Source organism: Panthera onca, chromosome B1 (genome assembly GCF_046562875.1).
Source record: "Panthera onca isolate mPanOnc1 chromosome B1, mPanOnc1 haplotype 2, whole genome shotgun sequence".
Lineage (NCBI taxonomy): Eukaryota > Metazoa > Chordata > Mammalia > Carnivora > Felidae > Panthera > Panthera onca.
This window is the reverse complement of record NC_138342.1, coordinates 85,224,045-85,243,782: the sequence shown is the minus strand read 5'-3', so window position 1 is coordinate 85,243,782 and position 19,738 is coordinate 85,224,045. Positions and strand designations below refer to the sequence as shown.

Here is a 19,738-nt window from a genome sequence, read left to right as displayed (position 1 = left end):
AACGCATTCAATGTCAATTCTTCCTTTCTGTAGCAGAAATGTATATGGTTGTAAGAAAAAGACAAAAACAAAAACAAATACCTAAATACTGTGAGTAGGATGGAAAAAATATAAATTATAGGGAGAGACTAACCATTCCAGTTTCAATAGGTTGCTCCAAGGCCACCCACACCTTTATTTGTCAGACTGTACTGTTTTTCCTCCCCATTGCACTTCTGGGTCTGGGCCAGAGGGTGGTGGGCGGAGAGAGAACAGTAGCTTTGCACCATCCTCCGTAGCTTATAACCACCTCGTCTCATTTCACCCTTGTCTGTCTGCACCCACTGCTCCATGTTGTTCACGCCCTCATTTGCTTTTACTTGGGGCACTGTGAAGGCTTCATAATAGAATTTACCTCCTATAGTCTCTCTTCCTTTAATCCATCCTATATGACTTTGCCAGATTCATTTTACCGAAGTATGGGTTTTACTGCATCACTCTCCACAACATCTACAGAAATCCTTTCAAATAGCTTTCATTTGCTGACTAAATTGGATAAAAACTCCTCTCACCAGACTACAAGATGCTTCACAAGACCATGGAACTTTGCTACTGAAGGTCCCAGTATTCCTATTCCCGGAAGTGTTACAGTCACTACAGGGCTTGATGCTTTGCGCCCAGAGGTTCTGTAGTTTTGATCATTCAGTAATTCTAGACACACAGATGATGAAACAAACAGGTGGAGGAAGAAAAAGAATTGCAGAATTAACCATGTGATCAGGTTAGTTGGAAGAAAGTGGGACCTCAGAAGAAGAATCAGAATAGAGAAGAGGTCTCTTAGGGTTAATAGAAGAGACCCAGTTGAGACTCTAGCTCTTCACAGGATTTCCTGAAATGGAGGGTATGCTATTCAGGCTCCACCTCTGGTAATACAAATGGGAATATTGGGTTGTGAGTACATGTTTGCAAACTCACACTTCTCCCACTTCTGGTATCCTTGGCCACTTTTTTGTTTGTTTGTTTTGGTTCTATAAGAGGTCTATCTCTATCTCTATCTATCCATCTATCATCTATCTATCCATCATAATCTGTCATCTCTTTGTATCTGGCTATTTCTTTTCAGTTTTATTGAAATATAACTTATATACAATAACATTTTTCAGTACCAGTTGTATAGTTTAATTTTAATGTTCATAAATGAACTCAATTGGGTAAATACTGGCACAATCATGACAGAACATTTACATCACCTCCAAAACTGCTCTCCTGCCTCTTTGCAGATAACCCCCTCTCTGATCCCTCTCTCCATGATCACTATCTGCATGCTATCACTCTAGTTTTACTTTTCCTTGACTTTTATATATGTAGAGTTATATTATGTGCTTTCTTTTATGTCGGGCCTCTTTAACTTAGCATAATGCCTTTGAGACCAGAGAACCTATTTTTATATAAATCAATAGCATCTGGGACGAGGACTGTGAAAAAACAAGAGCTCTGGACTCAGAAGGCAATGATTTGATTCCTACATTTGATACTTACTATCTGTGTGGCTGTGGGCAAGTTAACTAACTTCTTGGAACACTGATCTCTGAACCATTAAATGAGGCAAAATATTGACTTCATACAGGTGTTTTGAGAATTAATGTTATAAACATATTTAATATGTTAATAAGCAAAAAGCCAAGAGAATACTACATGGCTGACACATTTTTGGCTTTCAAACATGCTAGCCAGTATTATTAACAGTAGCAGAGACTACTTGCTGTGCCTTAATATCTGATCTCCCTAGGGTGACCATATGTCCCAGTCTTTACGTGTTGTCCTGACATACTTATTAATGTTGTGTGCCTGCAGCTCAATAGAGTTTCAGTGTGGAAGATAATTTCATGGTCACCCGAGATCTCCCCTTCTTTCTCAGTGATGAAATTCCCAAATTTTGATTGGCATGTGGCGAACCAGAATAAAGATTATTTTTATGGTTTCTTTTGTAGCCCAGTGGTTATTTGACTAAATTTTGGCCAACGACACATAAGTGAGACTGCTGGGAAAATTTTGGGAAGTTTCTTTCTTTCTTTTTTTTTTTTTAAAGTCATAGTATTTTATTTATTTATTTATTTACTTTCACTTCTGTTTTTTGATATAATTTTAAATTTCAAGAAAGTTTGTAAGAACAGTACAAAGAACTCCTGTATATTCTACCCAGAATCCTACTCAAATGTTAACACTGTACCACATTCTTTCTCTCATTCTCACTCTCCAACACTCATTTACTGTCCATTGTTTTGCTTGTAGCTATCTAAGTGTGTGTGATGTGGTATCACATAGTGGTTTTGATCGCGTTTCTCTGATGGCTAATGATGTTGCTCATCTTTTCTCCTGTTTATTGATAAGAAACTGTTTGCTGTATCAAAATATTTGGATTCAAATCTCTTCTCAGTTTTTAGTTGTATTATTTGCTTCTTGATAGTTGGGTTGTAAGATTTCTTTATATGTTCTGGATACTAGACCACTATCATATATCTGATTTGAAAGTATTTTCTCCCATTCTATGGGTTATGTTTTCACTTTTTTGACAGTTTTCTTTGAAGCATGAAAGCTTTTTAAAAATTTTTTTTAAATAATTATTTTTTTTAATGTTTATTTTTGAGAGGGAGACAGAGCATGAGTGGGGGAGGGGCAGAGAGCGAGGAAGACAGAATCCAAAGCAGGCTTCAGGCTCTGAGCTGTCAGCACAGAGCCTGATGCAGGGCTCAAACCCATGAATTATGAAATCATGACCTGCGCCAAAGTTGGACTAAGCCACCCAGGCTTTTGAAACACAAAAGCTTTTAATTTTAAGGAAGTATAGACCCATATTTCTTTCTTTTTCTTTCTTTTTAAATTTAGGTATAATGGACATATACCATTATACTATTTTCAGCTGTACAACATAATGATTTGATATTTGTATATATTGTGAAATAATCACCACAATAAGTCCTAGTTAATATACATCACCATATATAGTTATAAAAAGTTTTGTTCTTGTGATAAAAAGTTTTAAGATCTTAATGAAAAATTTTAAGTGTTCTTGTGGGTGAAGGTATGGCTTTCTCTTTCTTTTTTCTCACCAGTCTTTACTGGAAAAGTAGGGAGGGGGAGACATGGTGGCTGGGGCTGGAGTAGCCATTTTGGACATGAGGTGAATTTGACAATGGAAACTATGCCAAGTAGGCCACAAAATAGAAGGATCTTATTGTATTTTATTTGAGGGATAAATAAACTTCTCTTTGTTTTTAATACTATTCTAACAGCTAATACTATCCTACATTTTTTGTTATTCACAGATAAACCTATTTCTAATTAATACATTAATCCTTTCTCACATGCTACTCTCAAACCTTGAAACCCTAACTGGGCAAAGTGCCTCAAAACTAAGTGCTACTAGAAAGTAATCTCTCCTTTTGTTGTCCGTGAAATATGGCAAAAGATAAATATCCTTCATCAGATTTCTGTTCTTCAACTAACTTATTTGCCAGTTGTGGCAATTTTATTTAGTTCAACCACTTGGTTGAATTAATATTCATGTAGACTCCAAATTCCCCTCTATTTTTCTTATCATTGTGTGGAGCAACACTCAGAGAAATCATCTAATTAATAAATTACGATTAAATAATGAGGGTTTTCCACAAAGGAAGCCCCAGAGCTTCCTTATTTGTCTTTTATTTGTACATGTGCTCTTTCTTATCTTTCAGCTGACCAGTCATTCAGTTTTGTGGCCAACGTTATTGTCTCTCAAACATATTACTTACTCTTTATGCCAGTTGCCAAAGGCTATACTGTAAAAATCAATGTTTATTTAGATATCACTGGGCCTTAGACTTTTAGAGCTAGAAGGTATGTTAGCAATCATCTGGTTCAAAAACTTATTGCATATGTGTTTTAATTGTTTTTCTTCTTTTCCTCTTTATTACAAACAAAGATTCTTCTATCTTTGTAATATCTAGTCAGCTTGGCACAAGTTAACTACAAGAGAAAAATTTTAAGTTGTCAAAGTATAATTCATAAGAAGTAAATAGTAAGCAGAAAATATAATTAAGAGCACTGAGGAAGTGAGATCTTAACTCAGAAGACACTTTATCAATATGCTCATCTAAAGCTGGTGATGAGTTAAGTATGGACTGATAATTGGGGAGGTACGGTGATTGAATACTTGGCTTGTACTTAATTATAGAGGGGACATTAATCTCCATCAAAATAAGTATTTAAGCTTCATAAAAATTCAGCGAAAGAAACTCCTTCCCAATGGCCCATGACTATTATCTTAAATATGGATGCCTATATTCTTGTATGCAGGCAGGCTTTCACTCTGTAAAATGGAAGCAATATAACAGAGACACAATGGCTTCTTTGGCATTTAAGTGTGCACAGAGAAGTATGACTATTCAATTCCTTCCTTCCTTCCTTCCTTCCTTCCTTCCTTCCTTCCTTCCCATGATGAACCAAAATAGGACCAAATAAAGATCCTCTCCTCTTTTTCTCAGCTGTTGGAGACTGATGTGAGGAATGAATCATGGCTAGAATTTTAAACCAGTTGGAATTTCATAGTCGAAGAACATGTTTTTGTGTAATTTTGAGACAGCCCATTAAGTAATGGCCTTTTTATTAGTTTCAACTAGTTCTGAGAGGTTGACAAATCAGAGTAGGGGATGAAGGAAAGGAATAAACACTCTTATGCATATTAACATGAAGTACTAAAGTACTGATTCTGTTGTTACAATTTGTGTCTTTCCAAATTAGAGGGGATTCTGAAAAACATTTCTATTGTCTTCATGGGTTTATTTATTCTGTCTCTCAGAGTTATTTCTTTAGAAGGGGTGTGTGTGTGTGTGTGTGTGTGTGTGTACTTGTATATATTCTGAGTTCAGAATTTCTTGATGGGTTATCAAGAGAATAAGCAGCCCCACATCTTGTGCTGCTGGAATATCTGGGAGGAGAATAGATTTAGAAGATCCATGCCCAGACTGGATCACCATTTTGCAGGATTTTGAATGTCAGAGGGCAAAATTTTCCATCCTACTGACCCGTCCTGCTCCCCTTCTCTTGTTGTTAATTTAGGCCTGTGGTTCTTAAACCTAAACATGCATCAGGGGCGCCTGGGTGGCTCAGTCGGTTGAGCGTCCGACTTCAGCTCAGGTCACGATCTCGCGGTCAGTGAGTTCGAGCCCCGTGTCAGGCTCTGGGCTGATGGCCCAGAGCCTGGAGTCTGCTTCTGATTCTGTGTCTCCCTCTCTCTATGCCCCTCCCCCGTTCATGCTCTGTCTCTCTCTGTCTCAAAAATAAATAAATATTAAAAAATAAAAATAAAAAAATAAACATGCATCAGAATCACCTGGAAATCTTGTTAAGACACAGGTTGCTGGGTTCTACTCTGGGTAAGTTCCTAGGTAATGCTGATGTTTCTTGTCTGGTGACCACATTTTGAGAACTGATCTAGACTAATTTAGACATGTGAAATTACTTTTTGGAGAGAGAAGCCTGGATCCTAGGAAAAAATAATCTCTCTTGGTATGGGGGATGGAAAGACTAGAAGATAATTGGTTGTTTTATAGATATTACATCATTTAAGCAATGGTTTAATTCTACAGGTGAGGTTTTGGAGGGATGGCATGACTTTGTGAGTCACTCAAAATAAACCTACAGAAGAAGCTGTTCTTTCTTGAAGGGCAGATCTTGAGAAGAATGTTTTTTATGTGATTCTAGACATAATGACAGGGGTCATGCAGTATGGATGTGTTGCTCTGCTGCTGGAGACCCGAGCACTGATTTGACCAGTACCATCAGATATATCCTGGTAAGATTATTTTTTTAATAGAGACCTCCCAGATTTTACTCGCAGTTATGTAACCTAATATGCTTGGAATGGGGCCAAGAGTATATTTGTATATATTTTAAAGGATCCCCAAATAATTTTGTTGAATAGACCTATCAAGTACTGAATTGGTATAACCTCCCACCCAGTGTATGCAGGCTCATTCAAATATCTGCACGGGGAGGAAATGCATTCTTTCTAGGACCACCAACTTATTGGAATAACCATAATGCTCAAAAACTCATAAGTTGTGTTGAGTCAGATTTAAACCTTTTTAAATTTGACACTTTTATAACCAAGTTTTGGTTCTAGTTCTGCTTTTTATATAGTAACTAGTAAAACAAATCCATAGATTTTTCCTCACGACAATTTTTTGCAGTTTTTACTACATTGTTTTCCTAAAGGTTAACTATCCATGATTTGGTTAAATATTTATTTAAAACATGATTTATAGACCTTCTATATCCATATCATACTCATACTTGTCAAAGTTAAATTTTAATTTCTGGAATTCAGAATTGAAGATTATGGTTTATTCCAGTTTAGAAATCTGGCTATTGAACATTTCTTCGTGGAAACTGAGAGTTTATTGACTTTTTTTTTAAAGAACATACCACATTGTTGGATCATATAAAACTTTTTTTTTAAAGATTTTTTAAATATTTACTTATTTTTGAGAGAGATAGAGAGTGTGAGCAGGGGAGGGGCACAGAGAGGGAGACACAGAATCCAAAGCAGGCTTCAGGCTCTGAGCTGTCAGCACGGAGCCTGACACAGGACTTGAACTCATGAATCACGAGATCATGACCTGAGCCCAAGTCAGATGCTTAACAGACTGAGCCACCCAGACACCCCATAAAACTTTTAATTAGCTAATTTCCCCAAACCTTGTGCATATGTGTGTGTGTGTACGTGTATACAGTTTTAAAACTGGAACACAAGGAAGTTGGTAATTCCAAGATAGGAATCACAACTTCATATAGCTACACGAGGCTAGCAGGTGAAAGATAAATGTGTGAATTAGGCAGTTGTAAACAATTGGTAGTGGTAGAGTCCATTGCAGGCTGCAGAGATCATATTGTATCTGAGGGCTTTAAAATTCAAAAACTGTAGGGACACCTGGGTGGCTCAGTCTGTTAAGAATCTGACTTTGACCCAGGTCATGATCTTATGGGTTCATAGGTTCCAGCTCTGCATCAGGCTCTCTGCTGTCAGTGTGGATCCCGCCTCAGATCCTCTGCCTCCCCCCTTCTCTGCCCTCTTCTGTTCTCTCTCTCAAAAACAAATAAGCATTAAATAAACAAACAAACAAACAAATAAATAAATACAATAAAAAAATTAAAAACAGCACTCTACCAAAATTGAACACAAACTTCCATATCAGAACCTTACCAGTGGGCCAAATGTAGTCAAAATGAAGTGATTTCAACTCCTTTTCTTGGGCCGAAGAGTTAAGAGTCTTGGATATGTTTGCATAGATTCTTATGTTGTTGATTTAAAAAGAGATCTTTAGGAATAAGAAAGTGCCTTTTTACCATATGTCCTTTCAGATCCCCAACTTTTGAAGATATATTAATGACTTGAGTTTGTTGTCTATAGTCAGAATATGTCATACAAACACATCATTATGACACTCATCTTCCTCTCAGTTATACAAATAAGGTTGCTACATAAAACCAATAGTGAAAAAGACAGCTTCCACTGTAAAGGATTTCTCCAGTAGGCATCAACCTAGAGTCTAATTGAAAATATTAGAACAAACTGAGAGTTGATGGAGGGAGGTGAGTGGGAAATGGGTTAGTTGGGTGATTGGTATTAAGAAGGGCAATTGTTGTGATGAGCACTGGGTGCTGCATGTAAGTGATGATTCACCAAATTCTACTCCTGAAAAAAAAAATTGTAAATGCGAAAGAAAAAAAGAAAATGTTTACATGTTTCCAGCACTTGTGGGCTTGTGCTTATTTTTATATGTATTCTTCCCTTATTTCCCAACCCATAAACTGAAATTTCTTTTAAGCAAGTGGCCTTTTTTATTACTTTGTAGTCTTCCCATAATATATCACAAGCTGTTACATTACAGTGGGCAATGTTCTTTGCTTTACTGAGTTCTAAATAGATTTGTGAAATCTATGATAATGGGCTTTACAACCCCATCTTTCCATTAGAATAAAAGTATTCCAACCCTAGAACTTTGCTTCAGCCATACATCTGCTTTAATCTGCTCCTTCCTGTACATCGTGTGCATGTCGTACTTGAGATGGATTACAGAACGTTGAGACTTCTTTCAGGCTGCTTGTTGAAGTGTTCCTAACTGCACCTGTCTTCTTGTTTAATGCCACCATTTCTCACCTAACTGGCCGCCATTTCCAGTGTTGAATTTAGCCTTAAAAAGATTTCTGAGTAAATTGTGATTAAGGCCCTAACCATTATTTACTTTTATACCCTTTGACCTTAACTTTTAGCTTTAAGGTCTAAAGGTGAGTTTTGAGCTTGTTAAATTATTATATCCTTCTACTAGAAAGGAAACCTTGTTGGATTAGTTGTTATAGTAACCATGGCTTTCTAAACTGTTTTTTCTTTTACAAAGCCATTGTCTTTGGCCAAAGAAGCCAAGAGGAGAAATAAGACAAGAGTGTTACCAGCCAGAGGAAGCACACAGCTTATATTAGCAGAGTGGTTGATGCACTTTCTCATCTTAGCTGTGGCAGTAATTACAGCAAGACTGTCTTTGATTTAAGACAAAGCTTTAATTCAAACCTTTCTTTTTTTGGGCTGTGGGTAACTGCAGGAGTTTATTTATGTTGGTATCTGCTGCAGGGGATTTGGGACTACATAGAGCTTGATGAAATCTGCTTTTAAAACCTTAGAAAAACAAGGTGAAAGCAACCTGATGATTTTGTGTGTGAGAAGCCAGAAGAATAGCTCCATACTGGGCCTTTTTACTCCACTCATCAGTATAGTAACAGGAGCATGATAAGTAACTTTCAAAACTCTCCTCTAAACTCTCTTTGCATGCTTTAAAAAAAAAAGGCACAATTGCCTCAATTACTTTTTTTTTTGTTGTTGTTGCAGTCCAGGACTAATTGTAATCATTTGGATTTTGGGTGGAGCATCTTTTATCCTGGAATATCAAATCATGAAGTCAAAACTAAAAGAGAGGCTTGTGGGTGGTTGCCTACAAAACATCTATAATTTATTTTTATTAAAATTGGAAAAGGGGACCAGAATATTCATTTTTCTTCAAATCAATTCATCTAAGTAAGTGTCTGTGATTAATATCTCTTGAGAAAGCTGCAATGATTTCTAATGTAAGTGAGTTTCAAGAACCCCAAAGGGTGGGAATTTAACTAGCAGCTTTAACATATAAGCTCTTTGATTTGGGCAGGTTTCTCGGGCTGGCTCTGTACAATGGGGGGCCAGTCTGAATTGGAGGCAGCAGTGAGAAAGGGAAGTCATTAGTTGTAACATAGTCCCAATTATATCACTGTCCATCTATGTGATCTTAGGCAAATCACATAGCTCTATGGGTTTCATGGTTTGGAATGATGAGATAATGAGTGTAGAATCAGATTATACCTAAAGTAAGTTTCTTTATAGGGATAGTGTTATCAAATGCAGATGCCCTACTGAAATTAAGAGCTTAATATTATGAGAGGCATTAAAGAGCATTTCAGAAAACTCAGAAGTATCACTCACTCTTTACACTAACAAAGAGACACTCCTCTCACTTGACTGGAAAAAAAGTCCAAACTAGTTATGGTATGAGAGAGATAGCTAGTTATGATCTAAGGGTTGATTGGACAAGATGATTTATTCCACCAATAGTTTTCCAGCTACTAATAGCCATTGTGAAAGAGGTATGCTTTAACTATCAAATTCATCAATTAAAAAGAAACCTGTGACTTCTCAGCCAGCATTTGCAATTTATTGGAATTGTGGATGGAAAGATCAGACTGTAGAGACATCATAAATTGGAGAGTCTATAGTATGTTTATTCAACTACAGTTGTTCGTTAACTGATTTCTTACTGAGACTAAATCAACCCATCCACTGACTCATTCAACAAAAAACATGGGCACCTACTATGAGTCAGGCACTTATGTTGCTCTGGTTTTTAAGCCAAAGCATACTTCTCTATTTCATATCTTCTTGCAACTGGTTACACATTTTCATTGGTGAATGTGTTTGTTTTTTTCCAAGCCTCCACTTTAATTATAAAATGTTGAATCTCTTTTTCTACTGAGTGGTGGGGTTTTTATTGGCATCTTGGACATGTAATTCTTTAGTTATTTTTAGTTATTGACACTCAGTCCACCCACATACATATCTTGATGCAAACTTCTGTCCTTCTGCTTCTTCGAGGCTTCCTTTACTGTGCTAGAGTGGGAAGAAGGAAGAAGTAACAGGACAAGCATCTCATTACCTAACTTTCTCCATTTTGTGGCTCTCTCCTAGTTGGTTGTCATTGCTTCTGTGATTAACACTACCCAACATTAGTGCCCTTGGTGGAGTAAAGGTTCAAAGCCTGCCTCAGTCACAGGGCACAGTCATGGGGCTTTTCCCTGTGTACAATTCTTGGCATGGGGAATCCGGGTCTGGCCAACCTCTTCCACCCTCTCCATAAATGGCCTCCCTCACAGCTTCCTGCTGCTGAGATCACCACAGTTGGGCCTCCTTGGATGAAGCCCCAGTAAGACTTTTAAAGCCCAGCTATCCTTTCCAGAACTCAAGGGGAGGTACAGGCTGCTCTGTGGCTGCCTCTCTTTCTGACTCTTTTTCCCTTTGGGTAGATTCAGGGGTAGATCAGTGAGTCATACTGCCTTAGCAGACAGCCAACAGAGGAATGAGGTGACAATTTTACTCTGATGGAATCACTCAGAGTCTTTGCAGTTTCAGCCTTAGGGAGGAGGAGGAAGCTCCTGGGGAAGAAAGGAATTTTTTTCTCACCTGGCAACAGAAACTTCAGGCCTCTGAGGACCCCAAGGCATGCTTCTCCTTTTCCTGGCCTTCTAATTTTATTGATTTAGGGGTGGAGGTTGAAGTGTTAGGTGACTATACTTGGTTGCACTGTCTCTTAGAAAATCCTGAGGGGAGCTCTCTGGCCTCAGTTTTGGTGGTTCTCTTCAGAAAATGTAGTGTACTGCACCCTATTTTCAGTTCTAGGACTTAGTTACAATTCAAGGACAGAATAGAGATATCCTGTCATGATCCCACTGCATCTCTTATATTAAAACCATCTGTCTACATAAGGAGTGAGTTTCTTCAGATTTTTGCTGTTAATCCAGAGAGAAACTCAGATGATAGTTTTAGCTATCAAAGTACTTAGTGGTGAAAATTCCTTGAGCAGGTAAAGTTAATGGGAAGTCTGAAAATTCTCCCAAAGCTTAAACCCAGTTGGTTCATCCCTTGCAAATTTACCTGTGACTTTGACAGATTATCTCCTGGTGGAATCCAGGGACCAAGTGAGTAGGAAAAACTTTTTTTTTTTTTTCCAATAGTCTCATAATTCTTCAGCATTTTGGAGCATGTGACTTTCTGCTTATAAACTTAAGGTTTATAAATTTAGAGTTATTTTGCATCTTTGATCTTTCTGAGACTTCAAAGTTTCCCACAGCACATGTCATGAAGAGAGAAAGAATACACGGTCAGGTTGTTAGAGGATGTTTCTAAATGAATATTATGCTATAAATTTATGTAATTAGTGAATGTTTGGAAGAAAACACTCCTATTTCAAATCACTCCCTCCAATACACCATATCTCTTTCTGTCTTTTACTTTTTTCCTTAGGAATTATACTCATCTAGCATACTGTGTTTTTTGCTTATTTATCTTATTATTTTCTGTCTTTCCCCATTAGAATGTACACTTCATGAAGCCAAAGAATTAGTTTTATCCACTGTGGTACCATACCCCTAGAGCAGTGTCTGGCACTTAGAAGGGATTAAGAATTAATGAATGAATAAATGAATGAATGAATAACACATCTTTTATAGCCCACATTTCCAAATGTCCACAAAACACACATATGTTCTTACTGCCAAGTATAAGAAGCACATCAGAGCATTTTAGCCAAGTTATCACAATCTGTGTCAGATTGCTTTTAATATAGACTATTTTGGTATCAGAAAAAAATGTTTTTAAATTAAGGGTTTATCATTATTTTCACCTGATTTTAATCAAGGTCTTCAACTCCTCCCTGACTTTTATGGAAGCTAAGCAAGAATTAGAATATCTTAATTTTCAGTTTTTAATGATGTCAGTAGTAAAAAAAAGAGTATGAAGCTATCTTATTTTTTAAAAATATTTATCTATTTATTTCTGAGAGTGAGTGTGAGTGGGGGGGGGGGGGCAGAGATAGGGAGAGAGAGAGAATCCCAAGCAGGCTGTGAGCTCAGTGAGGGGCTTGATCCCATGACCATGAGATCATAATCTGAGCCGAAACCAAGAGTTGGCCACTCAACCAACTGAGCCACCCAGGTGCCCCAAAACTATCTTATTTAAAAAAAAATTATTAATTAAAAAATATATATATATATTCTTGTCATTTCCAGAGGACAGAGGCTCAGCATACAGGGTTGGGGGTGTGGTGTTCACTCCTTACTTTTATGTCATTCAGAAATCTGAGCTAAGAGACATGCTAGAGACTCAAAGTTAATGGGGTTGCTGACCTTGAAAGGCCAGCATGGCTGTGATGAGGGGTGCAGCCATGAGGAGGTGTCAACCAACTGATCCAGGAGTCAACCAGCTAAGTGGGCTGAGGAAGCTAACCACTAGAGAGACACCAGGACTGAAATGCAATCTGAAAATATCTCCCCAGTACTATATTAGGATGAGAGTCCATACCTTGGACCCAACAACACCTTCATTTTAAAATGCAATAGTAAAAAGATTGGTCATGTCTAGTGATCTTTATTGGGCATTATTCTTATTTGTTTTAATAATTGTTTGATCATTCCTGAATCTGAATAGACGTTGGTAAAGGAAATTTTCAACATTTAACGCTTTGGGGCCTGATCCTGAGCTCCCAGGGAGGCTATACTCTTATCAGGGTCAGAATGACTTCACCAAACTTCAGAGCATGGGCTCTATTTCTGCCTGAACACACAATGTACATCTGCTTCGTTACCAAATAAGCTAAAAGAAACATTTCAAACTAGAGATAAGAGTAAAAATCCCCGTAAGTTCTGATCCCATACCTCTGAAGTCTGCACTTTGCACATACTAACAGCATAAGATAGAGTTTATAATATTCTGAAATGTCCTTCATCATGATTTGTAACCCTTGATGTTACAAAAAAACCTCATATCAAACATTCCTTCTCAGGAGCACGATCTTCTTTGTGCAGATTGTGTGTCCAGGCAGCGCTCTTCAATTGGGCTCGAATAAAACTCTCTTCCTTTTTTTTATTTATTTTATTTTATTATTTTACTTATTTATTTTTGAGAGACAGAGCACAGTGGGGGAGGAGCAGAGAGAGAATGAGACACAGGATCTGAAGCAGGCTCCAGGCTGAGATGTCAGCACAGAGCCTGATGCGGGGCTTGAACCCACAAACCGTGAGATCATGACCTGAGCTGAAGTCAGACGCTTAACTGACTGAGCCACCCAGGTGCCCCCCACCACCTGTTTTTCAAGAAATTCCAAAAAGTTTATTCATTTTGCATTGACAACAATAGGCAACAGTGAAAATGTTGGTAGCTATGACACACATTTCTTTTCTGGATGGTGTTGGCATTTCTGCTCTTGTGAATAGTTCTTGACAGGCTCAGGCTCAGCTAGGAAAGGGAGAGAGCTGAATTAATGTGGATTTCTACACTCACAACATATGATTAACAAAATTCAGATGTGACTACCCATGGTTATACTGTTAGTTTATTGATTGTTTATGAAAATGAAATTTTGGCAGAACTACAGATTGCGCAGTCAAGAAATGAGAGCTGGGGGGTGTCCGAATGTTCTAGTGACTCAGGCACATAGAGGAAGGATTTAGTTGGGTAGAAACTTGGCCTCACTTGTTAAAAGAATAATGCACTTTCCTTTATATTGCAGCTTTGATGAAAACACTTCTGAATAAGAAAATTATACATCAGGGTACTGTTATGTGGGAACCTGTTCAATTTACCTAAATAACCCTTCTTCCTCTAATTCGGTCCCTTTCTGCTTGCTTACTTCTAGTTTGGTCTGTGGCTTTCACTTATTGTCAGACTCTGCTGCCTGGCGTTTACTTGTGTTTGAGAGGCAGAGTTGAAAAAGCCCTTAATCATTTTCCATTCTCTATACCAAAGGTAAAATAATAGAGCCATGAAGGTCTCCACTGAGCCTCTCTCCTTCATCCTCTGCTCAGCTTGCCCTATCCCTTTTGTTAAAGAAAACAATTGTGTTTATTTTATTTCTTGAAACTGTTTATTATTATTATTTTTTCATTTCTTTTTATTGTTGTAAGCACACTTAATTGGCTCAAGGCATAGAGAAAGCCACTTAGGGTTTGGCCTCCAGCTGATAAAAGTTTTATGAACTGGGAGAGTTTCTGCTACTTGCTTTATATCTGATCAGTTGTAGAAGTAAGTTTAATAAGAAAAAAAATCTAATATAAGGGTTTTATATTTCCATCCTCTTTTAACTGTAGTATAACTTAATACAATTAAATACTTAAACAACTTTCATTTCGGTGGTTGGCAGTGTGGAGTGGTGCACCGGATACTGGTCTTGGAGGGCAGCAGTCCTGAGTTTCAATTCTGAGCACACTTCTCAGTAGTTCTCTAGGATATGTCACTGTTCCAAGCCTCAGGGTCCTCATCGGAAAAATAGTCCTGTGGGGTGTTTGGGAGTGTGGACTCTGATCTTGGATTGCCTGCAATCACAACCCAGGGTTGTCACTTAACTGAGCCATCTTGGGCAAATTTTTTAGTTGTTTCGTGACTCAGTGCTATCAGCCATAAATGGGATAGTAATAGAACTACTGCACAGAGGCGTGCCTGGGTGGCTCAGTCAGTTAAGTGTCCAGCTTCAGGTCAGGTCATGATCTCATGGTTCATGAGTTTGAACCCCGCATCGGGTTCTCTGCTGTCCATGAAGAGCCCACTTCAGATATCTGTCCCCTTCTCTCTCTGCCCCTCCCCGCTTGTGCACATGCTTTCTCTCTCTCTCAAAAAATAAATAAACTTAAAAAAAAAAAGAACTATTGCACAGAGTTGTGGAAACCAAGTGACTGCCTTTTAAAAGACTTAATGATAATAAAGCACTTAATATAGCCATCTGGCACACAGTAAACTGTCGGTAAGTGTTAGCTTTACTACACATGGGACTGATGCAATGATTACGTGAGATACTTTACATGAAAATCCTGAAGGCATTCAACAACCATCAGTTCCTTTTCTTAATTCCTTCAATCTTTACCAAATTATTTTCTGAATTTAATTCTTTTATTTATTTGTTTGCTTAAGTCCAGATCCTTGCTAACCTGGCTTCTATATCATAAACTGTTGGCATCTGTGTTGCAGCCTGTATCCTACTTGTAATGGTTGTTATTAGCATCATAACAGTCTTGCTATGATATTCCAGAGTCGGATGGTTGGCTTTTTGTGGAAAGCATAATTTTCCTTCAGTGCCTACTAAATGGCACACACTGTACCAAACTCACAGACATCTAAAGCATCTGTGCCCTTGGGAGCTTAGTTACCTGACTTACCATTTGATGGGCAGCAAAACTCAGAAAGAGAAAGAAGCTAAAGGATGAATTAATCTGGAGACAAACAGGCAAGGGGAAATGCTAGCTTAGGGTTAGTTTAGGGACAGCAAACGTGTGCCCCGTGCTTCCTGCAGCCCCTGGTAGTCATTGCTGGGCTCAGACACAGCCCTATTCTCTCTTTATGAGTCTGCAGCCATCAAGGGCATCCTAGTTATTAGCCATTTGTCAGAGATAAAATAGTGTGGTCAGTTTTGCTTGTCTGGATTGGAGGAATGTCACCGTTTGGAACACTAATTCGTTCTTTAAGTATCTCCAGTCCTTTCTGAACATGGAAACAACTGTTATTTCTTTCTTTCTTCTTTTTTTAAATTCCCAAATTCCAAAGATGGTCCTTTTGAGCTGGATGTTTATTTTCCTTAGGAATATTTTAAAGGTTTTATGGGCAAAGGAATGATTTAGGCAAACAACATGTAAATATCAGTCAATGAATTCATTATTTTTGGATGTTCCCCTGACATAAAAACCTGCCAAACTATCTTATTTTTGTGAGAAATGAAGAATCCTTCCTTTTATGCTAACACTAGTTTTTAATTAGTAATTTTGGGTATGTCTGTACTTCTTCATATGGTGGAGTTTTAATAAGGGTCATATGTAGTGAGGCCCATAAAACCTTGGTACAAATCAATTAGAAATAAATTATTTTATCACTCTTTTCAGATAATGTTGTGCTTTAGAAACTTGGATCAGATAGACCTAGTAACTCACAAGAAGGAATTAATTTCTGCTTTATAATGCATCTCACTATTTTTACCAGAACTTGGTGGGACAAAAGTCACTTACAATGACTGAACCCTATTTAAATACTTTTTATTTTATTTTTTACCTTTCTCCTAAGAAATATTTCATGGCTTACTGTCACTGCTGTGTCAGTGTTTCATAGGCCACTGGAAAGTAAAAGGACAGATCACTCTTACCACCAAATACACACAGACCATCAATAGCTCTAGAGGGTCTCTTCACTTGGATGACTTTGTTTGTCATTTGCTTTCATTTTCAACAATAATTTAGGTGGTGATGGCCAGAGGATGAGCTTAATTGTAATGGGAAGCCCCGATGCCAATGCAGGAACAGACGGGTAGAGGCTTAAGTGTGAGGAATGCCGTAGAAGAGATCTATCGTGCAAGATTCAAAGAGTTGAGCAACAAACATTCTGTCTGTGCTCCTCAACCACGGGGCCACCAACCTTCACTTTCTAACAGCCACCACAGATGATCTAGTGTCCATGTTGCTTGTCTACAATTCATTTCCCCTTTGCTTATTGTCCAACTTCTGCCCATCTTTCAACTAAGCTCACAGCGTTTCCTTTAAGAAGTCATTCATGGACTTCCCATCATTTTCCAGGAGAAATAAATTCTACGGTTTTGACTCCTATAGCACCTTGCACATGATGCCACTATCTTGTGGTAGACAAAGATCTGTCTCCATCACTAGGATTTGAAGTCATCTTTGTAACCCTAGGGCTAGTGATGTTTAGTACGCAGTCCTTCCACAATAAAGTTGTGAGTGGAGATTACATACTTCATTGTCAACTCTACATAAAAATGCAGGAGTTTTTCTAGAGACATGAGTGAGGTAGGGAGGTGAGGTTGTGGACCTGTGCACACAACTATTGTAGAGTTGTGTACTGTAATTACTAATAAACTTGCCTTGGAAAACAACCATTCTGCTCCATTCCAGTAACACATTCTCTGTGATTTGTCCTTCTTTTCCTAGCACAGCACTCTTGGCAACAACAATGGCGTAATGCAGATACCGTGGCTTTAGGAGGTGTGGTTGGTAATGGATGGACTTGGATTTGGAACTGTCTCAAAGATTTACTTTGGATCCTCTGTGATGTTTCAAGCCCTTCATTTTGGCAAGCCTGTCATTTGCCAGTTGTCAAGTAGGTTGAGTCATTAGTCTGGCCTTGTCATCTGGGAGCCTCCAAATGATTGATATGGTTCTGCTACACTTCCCAATGGGATAATTAAGTGTCCACTCAGCTCTGTCTACCTGTTTTTATGAAAAGTAAAATGAAATAAAAAATTACGTTATTCTTTTTTTTTTTTCTACCTGTGAAAGCAGCAAGCTGGGAAAATGCATTTGAACAAGCTGTTTATTCTAATATTTAGTCCCTGAAGGACAAATTTCTTATTGGAAAAACTAAACCTTGCAAATCTTTTTAGGCTAACAAAATAATCCTCTCCATTTGTCTACCTTGCATAGTGATTTTGTGTACATTTTCCTTTCTTCTTTGCAACAACCCTATGTAGTAGAAAGAACAAACATTATTATCTTCATATTGTCGATAAATATCTTGAAACTCAGAAATCATTTTAACATCATATTTGGTTCCTCTGACTATTGTATTAATCTCCTGCCATACTGTGCTATCAAACATCTTCTTGTATAAAAGGGATGTCTGAATATTGCTTATCTGTGTTATTCTCCCATTCAGGATCTTTCTTTCTCTTTCTTTCTTTCTTTCTTTCTTTCTTTCTTTCTTTCTTTCTTCCTTTTTAAATTTTATTTATTTTTAGAGAGACAGAGACAGTGTGAGTGGGGGAAGGGCAGAGAGAGAGGGAGAGACAGAATCCCAAGCAGGCCCCACACCTTTAGGACAGAGACTAATGTGGGGCTTGAAACCAGGAACTGCAAGATCATGACCTGAGCTGAAACCAGGAGTCGGACGCTTAACTGACTGAGCCACCCAGTGCCCCCCATTCCACCAGGATCTCTTTCTAAAGTGTATAGGTTTTGACAAATTTGTTTGCCAAGATACTGGGATTGCTTAGGTGAACCTGTGGAGGAGGAGAGCAAGCAAGATAGGGTCATCCCATCCCAGAGTGGAGGATTTGTCCCCAAGGTACTACAATAAACAGTCCAAATGGCAGTGTGTGATGGAAAGTGATAGCTCAATCCCAGAACTAAAGAGAAATTTGTGAGACATTCCCTCCTTGCCTACACAGATGATTCCTTTCAAAGACCAGGTGCTTATTATCTCCAGTATAATGTGGCTTTTGGATACTCTCCAGTCAGCAAAGTAGAAACTCCTATTTGGCAAGGTGAACCCAGCCATGGTTTCCTAGTGTGCTGAATCAATAGGAAATGACTTTGGAAAAATACAGCAATGGCAGCAACAAATGGTTTTGAACGGTTTCAGCCAAACACTGTATAAAGTGAATTGCCAAGAGTTTCCCTTGTGATATCCCTTTTCGGATGATAACATATGACTTCGAACTTTTGTTCCTTACATACTATGTGACTGCACTCTTCAGACATGATTAAACCCAAATTCTTTCTACAGCTGAACATTTGTTCCTCTAAGGACCTTAAGTTTTCTTCATTCTTGCCTAGTGAGGTCCCATCTCCTGATGATATGGTCAGCTTCTTGGCACCCATTCTCATTACTATATATTTTCTATACTTCTGTTTTCTTTCTGTTTTGAATGTCAAGTAAAAAAAAAAAAAAGGCCCTATGATTCCTCACTCATCTGGGCAGCCGGTCTGTGAGAGAGGAGGAGTGGGTGGGATGGAGGAGGAGGAAAGTCTGATTGAACAAAGTCTGAGCAGGACTCCAGGTTGGTGAAGAGGAGCTCTGGGGGCTGGAATGTCATTCTGTGGAAATTGGTGATGTGGGGTGGGGGTGGGGTGCAGTGAACAGGGGTCAGTTTATTGTTCATGGTGGTTTCCTTTTCCATTTGTTTTGCCGTTTTGAAAGTGCCATTTTTAAGTGGTAATATTTTGATTTTGTGATAATTTTATAATGGAAAACATTTTGAGTATGAAAATACAGACCATTCTTAGCAATATGTGGGTATTGGCTTCTTGTGTACATACAAACTGATATGTCTAAGGACTAGCTCTCTTCTTGTTGCTTTGATACTTCTGGACAATTCTGGGGACGATTTCTAAGGCACAGGAGAACTTCTGATGGACTTTGCTCCATTTGGGGTTATAAAGGTTAAGATGTCAGACAAAACTAAGCTGAATACACCAAGATCAAGACATTCTCACCCTTTCTCTCCTTTTTTTTTTTTTTTTTTTTTGGTCTCTCTCTTTTTTTTAACCAGTTATATGAATACGAGTCTTTTAAAACTTCATCCAGACTCCGTTAGAAACAAGTAATACTGAAGTGTCTTGCCAATCAAGATTTCATACTTCCTCAATGCTGAAGACG

General features: G+C 38.1%; 1 long non-coding RNA gene across 1 annotated transcript; it reads left to right on the top strand.

The window, feature by feature from the left end:
- Window positions 1-5,325: 5,325 nt before the first annotated feature.
- Window positions 5,326-17,946, top strand: LOC132692265 (uncharacterized). Its single transcript, XR_009616265.3, has 3 exons — window positions 5,326-5,393; window positions 5,722-5,812; window positions 17,293-17,946. It is a non-coding gene; the product is annotated as an uncharacterized LOC132692265 (long non-coding RNA).
- Window positions 17,947-19,738: the final 1,792 nt, after the last annotated feature.